Genomic DNA, 13,167 nt, shown 5'->3' on the forward strand with positions numbered 1-13,167 from the left:
CCCCTAATAAAGTTTTAACCCCTTGATCACCCCCTGTCACCAGTGTCGCTAAGCGATCATTTTTCTGATCGCTGTATTAGTGTCGCTGGTGACGCTAGTTAGTGAGGTAAATATTTAGGTTCGCCGTCAGCGTTTTATAGCGACAGGGACCCCCATATACTACCTAATAAATGTTTTAACCCCTTGATTGCCCCCTAGTTAACCCTTTCACCACTGATCACCGTATAACCGTTACGGTTGACGCTGGTTAGTTTGTTTTTTTTTTATAGTGTCAGGGCACCCGCCGTTTATTACCGAATAAAGGTTTAGCCCCCCGATCGCCCGGCGGTGATATGCGTCGCCCCAGGCAGCGTCAGATTAGCGCCAGTACCGCTAACACCCACGCACACAGCATGCGCCTCCCTTAGTGGTATAGTATCTGATCGGATCAATATCTGATCCGATCAGATCTATACTAGCGTCCCCAGCAGTTTAGGGTTCCCAAAAACGCAGTGTTAGCGGGATCAGCCCAGATACCTGCTAGCACCTGCGTTTTGCCCCTCCGCCCAGCCCACCCAAGTGCAGTATCGATCGATCGCTGTCACTTACAAGGCACTAAATGCATAACTGCAGCGTTCGCAGAGTCAGGCCTGATCCCTGCGATTGCTAACAGTTTTTTTGGTAGCATTTTGGTGAACTGGCAAGCACCAGCCCCAGGCAGCGTCAGGTTAGCGCCAGTACCGCTAACACCCACGCACGCACCGTACACCTCCCTTAGTGGTATAGTATCTGAACAGATCAATATCTGATCCGATCAGATCTATACTAGCGTCACCAGCAGTTTAGGGTTCCCAAAAACGCAGTGTTAGCGGGATCAGCCCAGATACCTGCTAGCACCTGCGTTTTGCCCCTCCGCCCGGCCCAGCCCAGCGCACCCAAGTGCAGTATCGATCGATCACTGTCACTTACAGAACACTAAACGCATAACTGCAGCGTTCGCAGAGTCAGGCCTGATCCCTGCGATCGCTAACAGTTTTTTGGTAGCGTTTTGGGGAACTGGCAAGCGCCAGCGGCCTAGTACACCCCGGTCGTAGTCAAACCAGCACTGCAGTAACACGTGGTGACGTGGCGAGTCCCATAAGTGCAGTTCAAGCTGGTGAGGTGGCAAGCACAAGTAGTGTCCCGCTGCCACCAAAAAGACAAACACAGGCCCGTCGTGCCCATAATGCCCTTCCTGCTGCATTCGCCAATCCTAATTGGGAACCCACCACTTCTGCAGCGCCCGTACTTCCCCCATTCACATCCCCAACCAAATGCAGTCGGCTGCATGAGAGGCATTTTCTTTATGTCCTCCCGAGTACCCCTACCCAGCGAACCCCCCAAAAAAGATGTTGTGTCTGCAGCAAACGTGGATATAGGCGTGACACCCGCTATTATTGTCCCTCCTGTCCTGACAATCCTGGTCTTTGCATTGGTGAATGTTTTGAACGCTACCATGCACTAGTTGAGTATTAGCGTAGAGTACAGCATTGCACAGACTAGGCACACTTTCACAGGGTCTCCCAAGATGCCATCGCATTTTGAGAGACCCGAACCTGGAACCGGTTACCATTATAAAAGTTAGTTACAAAAAAAGTGTAAAAAAAAAAAAAATATGAAATAAAAAAAAAATAGTTGTCGTTTTATTGTTCTCTCTCTATTCTCTCTCTCTATTGTTCTGCTCTTTTTTACTGTATTCTATTCTGCAATGTTTTATTGTTATTGTTATTGTTATTATGTTTTATCATGTTTGTTTTTCAGGTGTGTAATTATTTATACTTTACTGTTTACTGTGCTTTATTGTTAACCATTGTTAACCATTTTTTTGTCTTCAGGTACGCCATTCACGACTTTGAGTGGTTATACCAGAATGATGCTTGCAGGTTTAGGTATCATCTTGGTATCATTCTTTTCAGCCAGCGGTCGGCTTTCATGTAAAAGCAATCCTAGCGGCTAATTAGCCTCTAGACTGCCTTTACAAGCCGTGGGAGGGAATGCCCCCCCCCACCCCCACCGTCTTCCGTGTTTTTCTCTGGCTCTCCTGTCTCAACAGGGAACCTGAGAATGCAGCCGGTGATTCAGCCAGCTGACCATAGAGCTGATCAGAGACCAGAGTGGCTCCAAACATCTCTATGGCCTAAGAAACCGGAAGCTACGAGTATTTCATGACTTAGATTTCGCCGGATGTAAATAGCGCCATTGGGAAATTGGGGAAGCATTTTATCACACCGATCTTGGTGTGGTCAGATGCTTTGAGGGCAGAGGAGAGATCTAGGGTCTAATAGACCACAATTTTTTCAAAAAAGAGTACCTGTCACTACCTATTGCTATCATAGGGGATATTTACATTCCCCGAGATAACAATAAAAATTATTAAAAAAAAAAAAAAATATGAAAGGAACAGTTTAAAAGTAAGATTAAAAAAGCAAAAAAATAATAAAGAAAAAAAAAAAAAAAAGCACCCCTGTCGCCCCCTGCTCTCGCGCTAAGGCGAACGCAAGCGGCGGTCTGGCGTCATATGTAAACAGCAATTGCACCATGCATGTGAGGTATCACCGCGAAGGTCAGATCGAGTGCAGTAATTTTTCCAGTAGACCTCCTCTGTAAATCTAAAGTGGTAACCTGTAAAGGCTTTTGAAGGCTTTTAAACATGTATTTATTTTGTTGCCACTGCACGTTTGTGCGCAATTTTAAAGCATGTCATGTTTGGTATCCATGTACTCGGCCTAAGATCATCTTTTTTATTTCATCAAACATTTGGGCAATATAGTGTGTTTTAGTGCATTAAAATTTAAAAAAGTGTGTTTTTTCCCCAAAAAATGCGTTTGAAAAATCGCTGCGCAATTACTGTGTGAAAAAAAAAATGAAACACCCACCATTTTAATCTGTAGGGCATTTGCTTTAAAAAAATATATAATGTTTGGGGGTTCAAAGTAATTTTTTTGCAAAAAAAAAAAACTTTTTCATGTAAACAATAAGTGTCAGAAAGGGCTTTGTCTTCAAGTGGTTAGAAGAGTGGGTGATGTGTGACATAAGCTTCTAAATGTTGTGCATAAAATGCCAGGACAGTTCAAAACCCCCCCAAATGACCCCATTTTGGAAAGTAGACACCCCAAGCTATTTGCTGAGAGGCATGTCGAGTCCATGGAATATTTTATATTGCGACACAAGTTGCGGGAAAGAGACAATTTTTGATATATATATATGATATATTGCTCAAACATGCCATGGGAATATGTGAAATTACACCCCAAAATACATTCTGCTGCTTCTCCTGAGTACGGGGATACCACATGTGTGAGACTTTTTGGGAGCCTAGCCGCGTACGGGACCCCGAAAACCAAGCACCGCCTTCAGGCTTTCTAAGGGCGTGAATTTTTGATTTCACTCTTCACTGCCTATCACAGTTTCGGAGGCCATGGAATGCCCAGGTGGCACAAAACCCCCCCAAATGACCCCATTTTGGAAAGTAGACACCCCAAGCTATTTGCTGAGAGGTATAGTGAGTATTTTGCAGACCTCACTTTTTGTCACAAAGTTTTGAAAATTGAAAAAAGAAAAAAAAAATGTTTTTTCTTGTCTTTCTTCATTTTCCAAAACAAATGAGAGCTGCAAAATACTCACCATGCCTCTCAGCAAATAGCTTGGGGTGTCTACTTTCCAAAATGGGGTCATTTGGGGGGGTTTTATGCCACCTGGGCATTCCATGGCCTCCGAAACTGTGATAGGCAGTAAAGAGTGAAATCAAAAATTTTCACCCTTAGAAATCCTGAAGGCAGTGATTGGTTTTCGGGGTCCCGTACGCGGCTAGACTCCCAAAAAGCCCCACACATGTGGTATCCCCATACTCAGGAGAAGCAGCTAAATGTATTTTGGGGTGCAATTCCACATATGCCCATGGCCTGTGTGAGCAATATATCATTTAGTGACAACTTTATGAAAAAAAAAAAAAAAAAAGTGTCACTTTCCTGCAACTTGTGTCAAAATATAAAATATTCCATGGACTCAATATGCCTCTCAGCAAATAGCTTGGGGTGTCTACTTTCCAAAATGGGGTCATTTTGGGGGGTTTTGTGCCACCTGGGCATTCCATGGCCTCCGAAACTGTGATAGGCAGTGAAGAGTGAAAGCAAAAATTTACACCCTTAGAAATCCTGAAGGCGGTGATTGGTTTTCGGGGCCCCGTACGCGGCTAGACTCCCAAAAAGTCCCACACATGTGGTATCCCCATACTCAGGAGAAGCAGCTGAATGTATTTTGGGGTGCAATTCCACATAGGCCCATGGCCTGTGTGAGCAATATATCATTTAGTGACAACTTTTTGTAAATATTTTTTTTTTTTTTTTTTTTTTGTCATTTTTCAATCACTTGGGACAAAAAAAATGAATATTCAATGGGCTCAACATGCCTCTCAGCAATTTCCTTGGGGTGTCTACTTTCCAAAATGGGGTCATTTGTGGGGGTTTTGTACTGCCCTGTCATTTTAGCACCTCAAGAAATGACATAGGCAGTCATAAACTAAAAGCTGTGTAAATTCCAGAAAATGTACCCTAGTTTGTAGATGCTATAACTTTTGCGCAAACCAATAAATATACGCTTATTGACATTTTTTTTACCAAAGACATGTGGCCAAATACATTTTGGCCTAAATGTATGACTAAAATTTAGTTTATTGGATTTTTTTTATAACAAAAAGTAGAAAATATCATTTTTTTTCAAAATTTATGGTCTTTTTCCGTTTATAGCGCAAAAAATAAAAACCGCAGAGGTGATCAAATACCATCAAAAGAAAGCTCTATTTGTGGGAAGAAAAGGACGCAAATTTCGTTTGGGTACAGCATTGCATGACCGCGCAATTAGCAGTTAAAGCGACGCAGTGCCAAATTGGAAAAAGACCTCTGGTCCTTAGGCAGCATAATGGTCCGGGGCTCAAGTGGTTAACATGAAAAGGAGGAATTTTATTCTTTATACCATAAGCTTGAACAATCACTTGATGAATCCATTTGGTAATAGTAGATTTTGATACTGCCTGTCCTCTTTTAGGACCTTCTGGCAGTACAAACAAAACATCTGTTTTGCGAATCTGAGCGGTCTCTTTTAAATAGACCTTGACCGCTCACACTACATCAAGGGAATGTAGTGACTTCTCTTCCCTAGATCGAGGCACTGGGAAAAAAGAAGGCAGAATAATATCCTGGTTTAAATGAAAACCTGTCAATACCTTCGGTAGGAATTCAGGATGAGGCCGCAATACCACCTTATCCTTATGCATAATCAAATATGTTTTTTTACAAGACAGAGACGCCAATTCCGATACCCTTCTGGCAGAGGATATGGCAACCATATGGCAATAATGGGGGGTGGGGCCACCCGGTGACCCCGCCCCCCTCTGACGCACGGGACATGACGGGACTTCCCTGTGGCATTCCCCATGACGTCACAGGGAAGTCCCGTCAAGTCACCGTGCGTCAGAGGGGGCGGGGTCCCCGGGTGGCCCCGCCACCCGTTATTTAAGAACTGTCAGACGAGGAGACGCCGTCACACAGCGGGAGCCTCCCTCCATGCCAGCATGGGTGCTGAGCGGCCCGGAGAAGAAAACGAAGAAGAGAAGAAGAGAAGAAGGAAGAAGAGAAGGGGATGAAGATGAAGAGAAGAGCGGGATCCTCCCCCCATGCCATGGGTGCGGAGCAGCCCGAGGAGAAGAAGATAGAAGACGCCGCGGAGGAGATGCTGGACGAGAACGCCGGAGGAAGAACCAGAAGAGCCAATAGAACCAGAAGAAGAAGAAGATGAAGGAAGATAGAAGAAAGAAGAAGCATTTAAATAAAGGAATTGTCAAAAACTGTCTGTTGTCATTTTTACATTTTTGACAGTTTTTTAGTGAAATGGTAGGGGTAAGTACCCCCTTACCATTTCACACAGGGGGGGGCGGGATCTGGGGGAACCCCACGTCATTTTTTTTTTTTATTTTGGCCGGGGTTCCCCTTAATATCCATACCAGACCTGAAGGGCCTGGTATGGAATTTAGGGGGACTCCCACGTCATTTTTTTTTTAAATTTTGGTTCGGGTTTCCTTGTGGGAAATTCCCATGCCGTTTTTATCAATGAACTTCTATGTGTATTGTCGGCAATGCAATAGCCGCGGGTAGTTTTAAATGGGTTTTTTCCTTCCAAATGTCATTTTGCTGTCAGACTGTTCTAAACACGAGAAACATGCACCCCTTTACAGGCATACTATAGACACCCCCCAGGTACGAAATTTAAAGGGATATTACACTTTTATTGTTTGACTTTAAGCATTATTAAAATCACTGCTCCTGAAAAAACGGCCGTTTTTAAAACTTTTTTTTGCATTGATCCATGTCCCCTGGGGCAGAACCCAGGTCCCCAAACACTTTTTATGACAATAACTTGCATATAAGCCTTTAAAATTAGCACTTTTGATTATTCATGTTCGTGTCCCGTAGACTTTAACGGTGTTCGCGTGTTCGAGCGAACTTTTTTCCTGTTTGCATGTTCTGGTGCGAACCGAACAGGGGGGTGTTCGGCTCATCCCTAGTGCCAGCTATAATAAATTGTCGGAGAAAAAAAAGTAATTTAAAAATGCTAGAGCCGGCTATAATGAATTGTCGGTCTGGTAATACACATAAAAGTCCATTGATAAAAACGGCATGGAATTTCCCCACAGGGAACCCCGAACCAAAATTTTAAAAAAAATGCGTGGGGGTCCCCCTAAATTCCATACCAGGCCCTTCAGGTCTGGTATGGATATTAAGGGGAACCCTGTGCCAATTTTTTTTTTTTAAATAGCGTGGGGTCCCCCCAAAAATCCATACCAGACCCTTATCCAAGCATGCAACCTGGCAGGTCGCAGGAAAAGTAGGGGGGACAAGAGAGCGCCCCCCCTACTGAACAGCACCAGGCCACATGCCCTCAACATTGGGAGGGTGCTTTGGGGGGTAGCCCCCCAAAGCACCTTGTCCCCATGTTGATGGGGAGAAGGGCCTCATCCCCACAACCCTTGCCCGGCGGTTGTGGGGGTCTGCGAGCGGGGACCCCCAGATCCGGCCCCCCCATGTGAATTGGTAATGGGGTACAAATGTACCCCTACCATTTCACAAAAAAGTGTCAAAAGGGTTAAAAACCACAAGAGACGATTTTTGACAAGTCCTTTATTAATTTCTTTTTCTTTCCGCTTCTTCTTCCATCTCCTTTCTTCTGATCTTCCTTCGGTGTTCTTCTTCCTTCATCTTCTTCTTCTCCATCTTCTTCTTCCTCCGCTCTTCTTGTCCTGCATCTTCCTCCGGCTTCTTCTCCGCTCCATTCGCATGATCCACCTCAGTGGGAGTCTTCCGCCATGTGACGCTTTGGTTCTTCTGACACTTTTCATATAACGGAGGGTGGGGCCACCCGGTGACCCCCGCCCTCCTCTGACGCACAGGGACTTCCCTGAGGCTTTTTCCCGTGTTGTCAGAGGGAGCGGGGTCACTCGGTTATGTAACTAAGTGACCCCGCCCTCCATTATATAAGGAAGATGCAGGACGAGAAGAGCGGAGGAAGAAGAAGATGGAGAAGAAGAAGATGGAGAAGAAGAAGATGGAGGAAGAAGAAGATGGAGAAGAAGAAGATGGAGGAAGAAGAAGAACACCGAAGGAAGATCAGAAGAAAGAAGATGGAAGAAGAAGCGGAAAGAAGAAATTAATAAAGGACTTGTCAAAAACCGTCTCTTGTGTTTTTTAACCTTTTTGAAACTTTTTTTGTGACATGGTAGGGGTACATTTGTACCCCATTACCAATTCACACAGGGGGGGCCGGAATTTGGGGGTCCTCTTGTTAAAGGGGGCTTCCAGATTCTGATAAGCCCCCCGCTTGCAGACCCCCACTACCATCGGGCAAGGGGATGAGGCCCTTCTCCCCATCAATATGGGGACAAGGTTCTTTGGGGGCTACTCCAAAGCACCCTCCCAATGTTGAGGGCATGTGGCCTGGTACGGTTCAGGAGGGGAGGCGCTCTCTCGTCCCCCCTCTTTTCCTATGGCCTGCCAGGTTGCGTGCTTGGATAAGGGTCTGGTATGGATTTTTGGGGGGACCCCACAACATTTTTTTTACATTTTTGCTCAGGGTTCCTCTTAATATCCATTCCAGACCTGAAGGGTCTGGTATGGATTTTGAGGGGGACCCCCACACCATTTATTTTTTATTTTGGCACAGGGTTCCTCTTAATATCCATACCAGACCTGAAGGGCCTGGTATGGAATTAAGGGGATTCCCACGCATTTTTTTTTTAAATTTTGGTTCGGGGTTCCCCTGTGGGGAAATTCCATGCTGTTTTAATCAATTAAATTTTATGTGTATTGCCGGACCGACAATTCATTATAGCCGGCACTAGCTCTAGCACTTTTAAATGACTTTTTTCCCAACAATTTTTAAAACTTTTATTTTGCATTGATACATGTCCCCTGGGGCAGGACCCAGGTCCCCAAACACTTTTTATGACAATACAATGCATATTAGCTTTTAAAATTAGCACTTTTGATTTCTCCCACAGACTTTTAAAGGGTGTTCCGTGGCTTTCGAATTTTCCGCGAACACCCCAAATTGTTCGCTGTTCGGCGAACGAGTGAACAGCCAATGTTGGAGTCGAACTCATGTTCGACCCGAACATAAAGCCATTAACTCAAGACCAGCTTCATTTCCAATCCCATTTGCAGGAATTCAAGGATCCAACCTATGACATACTTTCTGGGGTGCCAACCCCTGGATCCACACCAGGAGACATATGCCTTCCAGACTCTATAGTAAATGACTGTGGAGGCCGGCTTCCTAGCATTAACCAAAGTAGACACTACTGGAGGAGATAACCCGCGGTCCTTTAAAATGTGGGTTTCAATAGCCAAACCATTACATTTTGCATTTGTAAGGTAGGATGGAATACCGGACCTTGTGTGAGAAGGTCTGGCCGCAGCGGCAGGGTCCAAGGGTCCCCTACCGCCATCTTTATGATCTCGGCAAACCAAGATCTTCTGGGCCACACTGGGGCCACCAGAATCACCTCTTTCTGTTCCTGCTTGACCCTGCGTAGAAGGCACGGAAGCAGCAGAACCGGAGGAAATGCATAGATCGGTGAAAACTGATCCCATGGAAAGACCAAGGCGTCTGTTCCACATGCTAGCAGATCCCTCATCCTTGACACAAAGTTGTCAACTTTGTTGTTGAATCTGGACGCGAACAGATCCATGTCTGGAACACCCCACTTTTGACATATCGACAGAAAAATGTCGGGGTGAAGGGACCATTCTCCTGGAAACAATTGTTGGCGACTCAAGTATTCTGCTTGCCAATTTTCTATCCCTGGAATGAAAATCACCGATAGGCAGGGAATGTTGCTTTCTGCCCAAGCTAGAACATGATTCACTTCTTTTTGAGCTGCACAACTTCTCATGCCCCCTTGGTGATTGATGTATGCCACAGCCGTGGCATTGTCGGATTGAATCCTGACAGGACAATTCCGTAGTCTGAGTGTCCAGGCCTCTAGGGCCAGACGTACTGCCCAAATTTCCAGAATATTGATGGGCAATGTCCTTTCTGACTTGGGCCATTTCCCCTGGACAGATGCTTCTTCCAGGATTGCTCCCCAGCCTAGAAGGCTGGCATCCGTTGTTACTACTTTTCAGGATACTGGTAGAAAGGATTTCCCCTTTTGGAGGTTGCTGGATATCAACCACCAATTGAGGCTCTGACGCACCTCGGGGGATAAGTGCATTGGAAAGACCAAAGCCTGGACCTTCTTGTTCCAGGCCGACAGAATGGTGTTTTGTAGCAGTCTTGAATGAAACTGCGCATAAGGAACGGTCCTCGAAAGAGGCCACCATCTTTCCTAACAATTTCATGCACAGCCAAATGGAAGGATTTCTCTTTGTTTTGACAAGTTGAATCAGTTCCTATATGGAGCTGATTCTTGCATGGGGTAAGAATACCTATGATCAGCCCCAAGTACTGTAATTTCCTTGATGGTTTTAAGGAGGATTTTTCTAGGTTGAGAATCCAGCCTAGGAATTCCAGGTAGCTTACAGCTGAGATTAAACTTTGGTTTAGACAGGTGACTGATTGATCTACTAAAAGCAGATCGCCTAGATAGGCTAGGATAGTTATACCCTGAGCCTTAACCTGGGTAAAGGAGGCGCCAGGATCTTTGTGAACACACGTGGTGCGGTGGCTAGATTGAACGGCAGAGCCACAAACTGAAAATGACGATTTTCTACCTCGAAAGCATAGAGACTTTTGATGAGCAGAAATATCGGCATGTGGAGATATGCATCCTTGATATCGATTGATGCCAAAAATTCCCCTCCTTGCAATATGGAGACAACCGATCGGACTGACTCCATGCAAAAGGACCGGATATTTAAGTGCCGGTTCAGATCTTTGAGATCTAGAATGGGTCTTACCTCCCTGTTCGGTTTTGGAACCGTGAAAAGGTTTGAATAAAACCCTTAACCCTGCTCCTCTGTGGGAACCTCTGATATCACCTTCTGGGATAAGAGATGATCCAGAGCTAGAAAGAGAGACTTCCTTTTCCCTGGATCTCTGGGAACATTTGATCTTAGAAAATGAGGAGACGGGAATTCTCGGAACTCTAGTTTGTAACCTAGAGAAATTGAGGAAGCCACCTATCTGTCTTGACATTGTTCCTGCTAGATCTTTGAAAATTGCAGAAGCCTTCCCCGCACCCGAGCGAGGGGGGCACCCCTTCATTAGGATGCTTTAGTATTTCGCTTTGCAGGCTTTCTGCCCCAAGTCCTCTTTTGGCCCTGGGACTGCCCCTGAGGTCTTCCTCTTCAGCTTGACGGTGGAGGCCGTCGACACTGACTAGAGGCAGATGCTCCCGGCACTGGAGAAGATGCACGTTTAAAGGAGAAATGCTTAAACTTCTTTTTTACTGGTAAAAGAAAACATTTCCTATTAGAAATCCTTTGGATATATTTATCTAAATCGTCTCCAAATAACCGTTCACCATGAAATGGGAAACTGGCCAAGAGCTTCTTACACAGCGCTTCGGCTGACCAATTTTTCAACCATAGGACTCTGCTTGTATGTACCAGTCCTAGCATAAGCCGTGAGGCTTGTATAATAAAATCCTTCATAGCATCCACCATAAAACATAGTGCTTCTGATACGCCAGCCCATTGCTGGGCCTTCTGATCAGGAATAATCTTAAGTATCTCTACAAACTGGTCCTTCATGGACTGAGAGGCGGGGCTCTGTTACACTGGATGGCTGCCGACTAGACTGCATGTCACAGTGCTGGAGATCAGGTACATGAGGCTGCAGATGTACACAGTGAGATGGCACAGTGAGGCTGCAGATGGATACAGTGAGATGGCACAGTGAGGTTGCAGATGGACACAGTGAAATGGCACAGTGAGGCTGCAGATAGACACAGTGAGGTATGCAGATGGCACAGTGAGGCATGCAGATGGGCACAGTGATGCATGCAGATGGCACAGTGAGGCATGCAGATGGCACAGTGCGGCATACAGATGGCACAGTGAGGCATACAGATGGGCACAGTGAGGCATGCAGATGGCACAGTGAGGCATACAGATGGCACAGTGAGGCATGCAGATGGCACAGTGAGGCATGCAGATGGGCACAGTGAGGCATGCAGATGGCACAGTGAGGCATGCAGATGGCACAGTGAGGCATGCAGATGGCACAGTGAGGCATGCAGATGGGCACAGTGAGGCATGCAGATGGCACAGTGAGGCATACAGATGGCACAGTGAGGCATGCAGATGGCACAGTGAGGCATGCAGATGGGTAAAGTGAGGCATGCAGATGGACACAGTGAGGCATGCAGATGGCACAGTGAGGCATGCAGATGGGCATAGTGAGGCATGCAGATGGGCACAGTGAGGCATGCAGATGGGTACAGTGAGACATGCAGATCGCATAGTGAGGCATGCAGATGGCACAGTGAGGCATGCAGATGGGCACAGTGAGGCATGCAGATGGGCACAGTGAGGCATGCAGATGGGCACAGTGAGGCATGCAGATGGCATAGTGAGGCATACAGATGGCACAGTGAGTCATGCAGATGGCACAGTGAGTCATGCAGATGGGTACAGTGAGGCATGCAGATGGACACAGTGAGGCATGCAGAGGGCACAGTGAGGCATGCAGATAGGCACAGTTAGGCATGCAGATAGGCACAGTGAGGCATGCAGATGGGTACAGTGAGGCATGCAGATGGACACAATGAGGCATACAGATGGCACAGTGAGGCATGCAGATGGCACAGTGAGGCATGCAGATGGCACAGTGAGGCATGCAGATGGGCACAGTGAGGCATGCAGATGGGCACAGTGAAGATGGGCATTGTTGACCCTCTTTTCCACTTACAGTAGCTGCTGCATTCCTCACCCTAGGCTTATACTCAAGTCAATAAGTTCTCCCATTTTTTTGTTTTAAAATTAGGTGCCACAGCTTATATTTGGGTCGACTTATACTTGAGTATATACGGTATACTGTGTATATATATATATATATATATATATATATATATATATATATATAATATATATACTCACATATATATTGTTGCATTTCCTGTTATAAGATTTTTTTTTTACATACTTATTTATTGGATACATATTGTTAATGATTTACAGTATATTGTTTTATGTGTTATGATACGATCACATCTATTTACTGTATATGTATTGTTATATGATCAAATCTACACATCTCTTGTTTCAAACAATATTTTTAATCATCATTGCAGTGGTCGAACCTATACCTATCTGTAATCAGAAAACATCCACTTTGACTATTTTAACTATATTCTTTTGTAACCTACTTATTTTAATTTATTTGATTGCGGAACTGAATTATATTATTTTATTTTACACCGTTTGCTTTACACCTTTTCCTGATAAAGTAAAGAGCCAAACAACACCTTGATGGTGTGTTTTACCTGTTTTATGACCAATAAATACCTACCCGGTGTGAGGAACACACTTGACAGTTTCTTTCTAAGCTATGGGCACATCTGCTTTTTGAATTTTGGGTCTCATCCCTATACTTTTACCTCACACTAACATCAAGCTTTTTACTGTATTTTCAGTTTGAAGTGTCCAGATATATGAC

General features: G+C 45.1%; 1 protein-coding gene across 2 annotated transcripts in view; it reads right to left on the reverse strand.

Moving 5' to 3' along the window:
• LOC141105649 (alpha-2-macroglobulin-like protein 1) overlaps positions 1-13,167 on the reverse strand; it is a 583,128-nt gene that overhangs the window by 11,094 nt on the left and 558,867 nt on the right. The window lies entirely within an intron of this gene.

Source organism: Aquarana catesbeiana, linkage group LG08 (assembly GCF_042186555.1).
Source record: "Aquarana catesbeiana isolate 2022-GZ linkage group LG08, ASM4218655v1, whole genome shotgun sequence".
Taxonomy (NCBI): domain Eukaryota; kingdom Metazoa; phylum Chordata; class Amphibia; order Anura; family Ranidae; genus Aquarana; species Aquarana catesbeiana.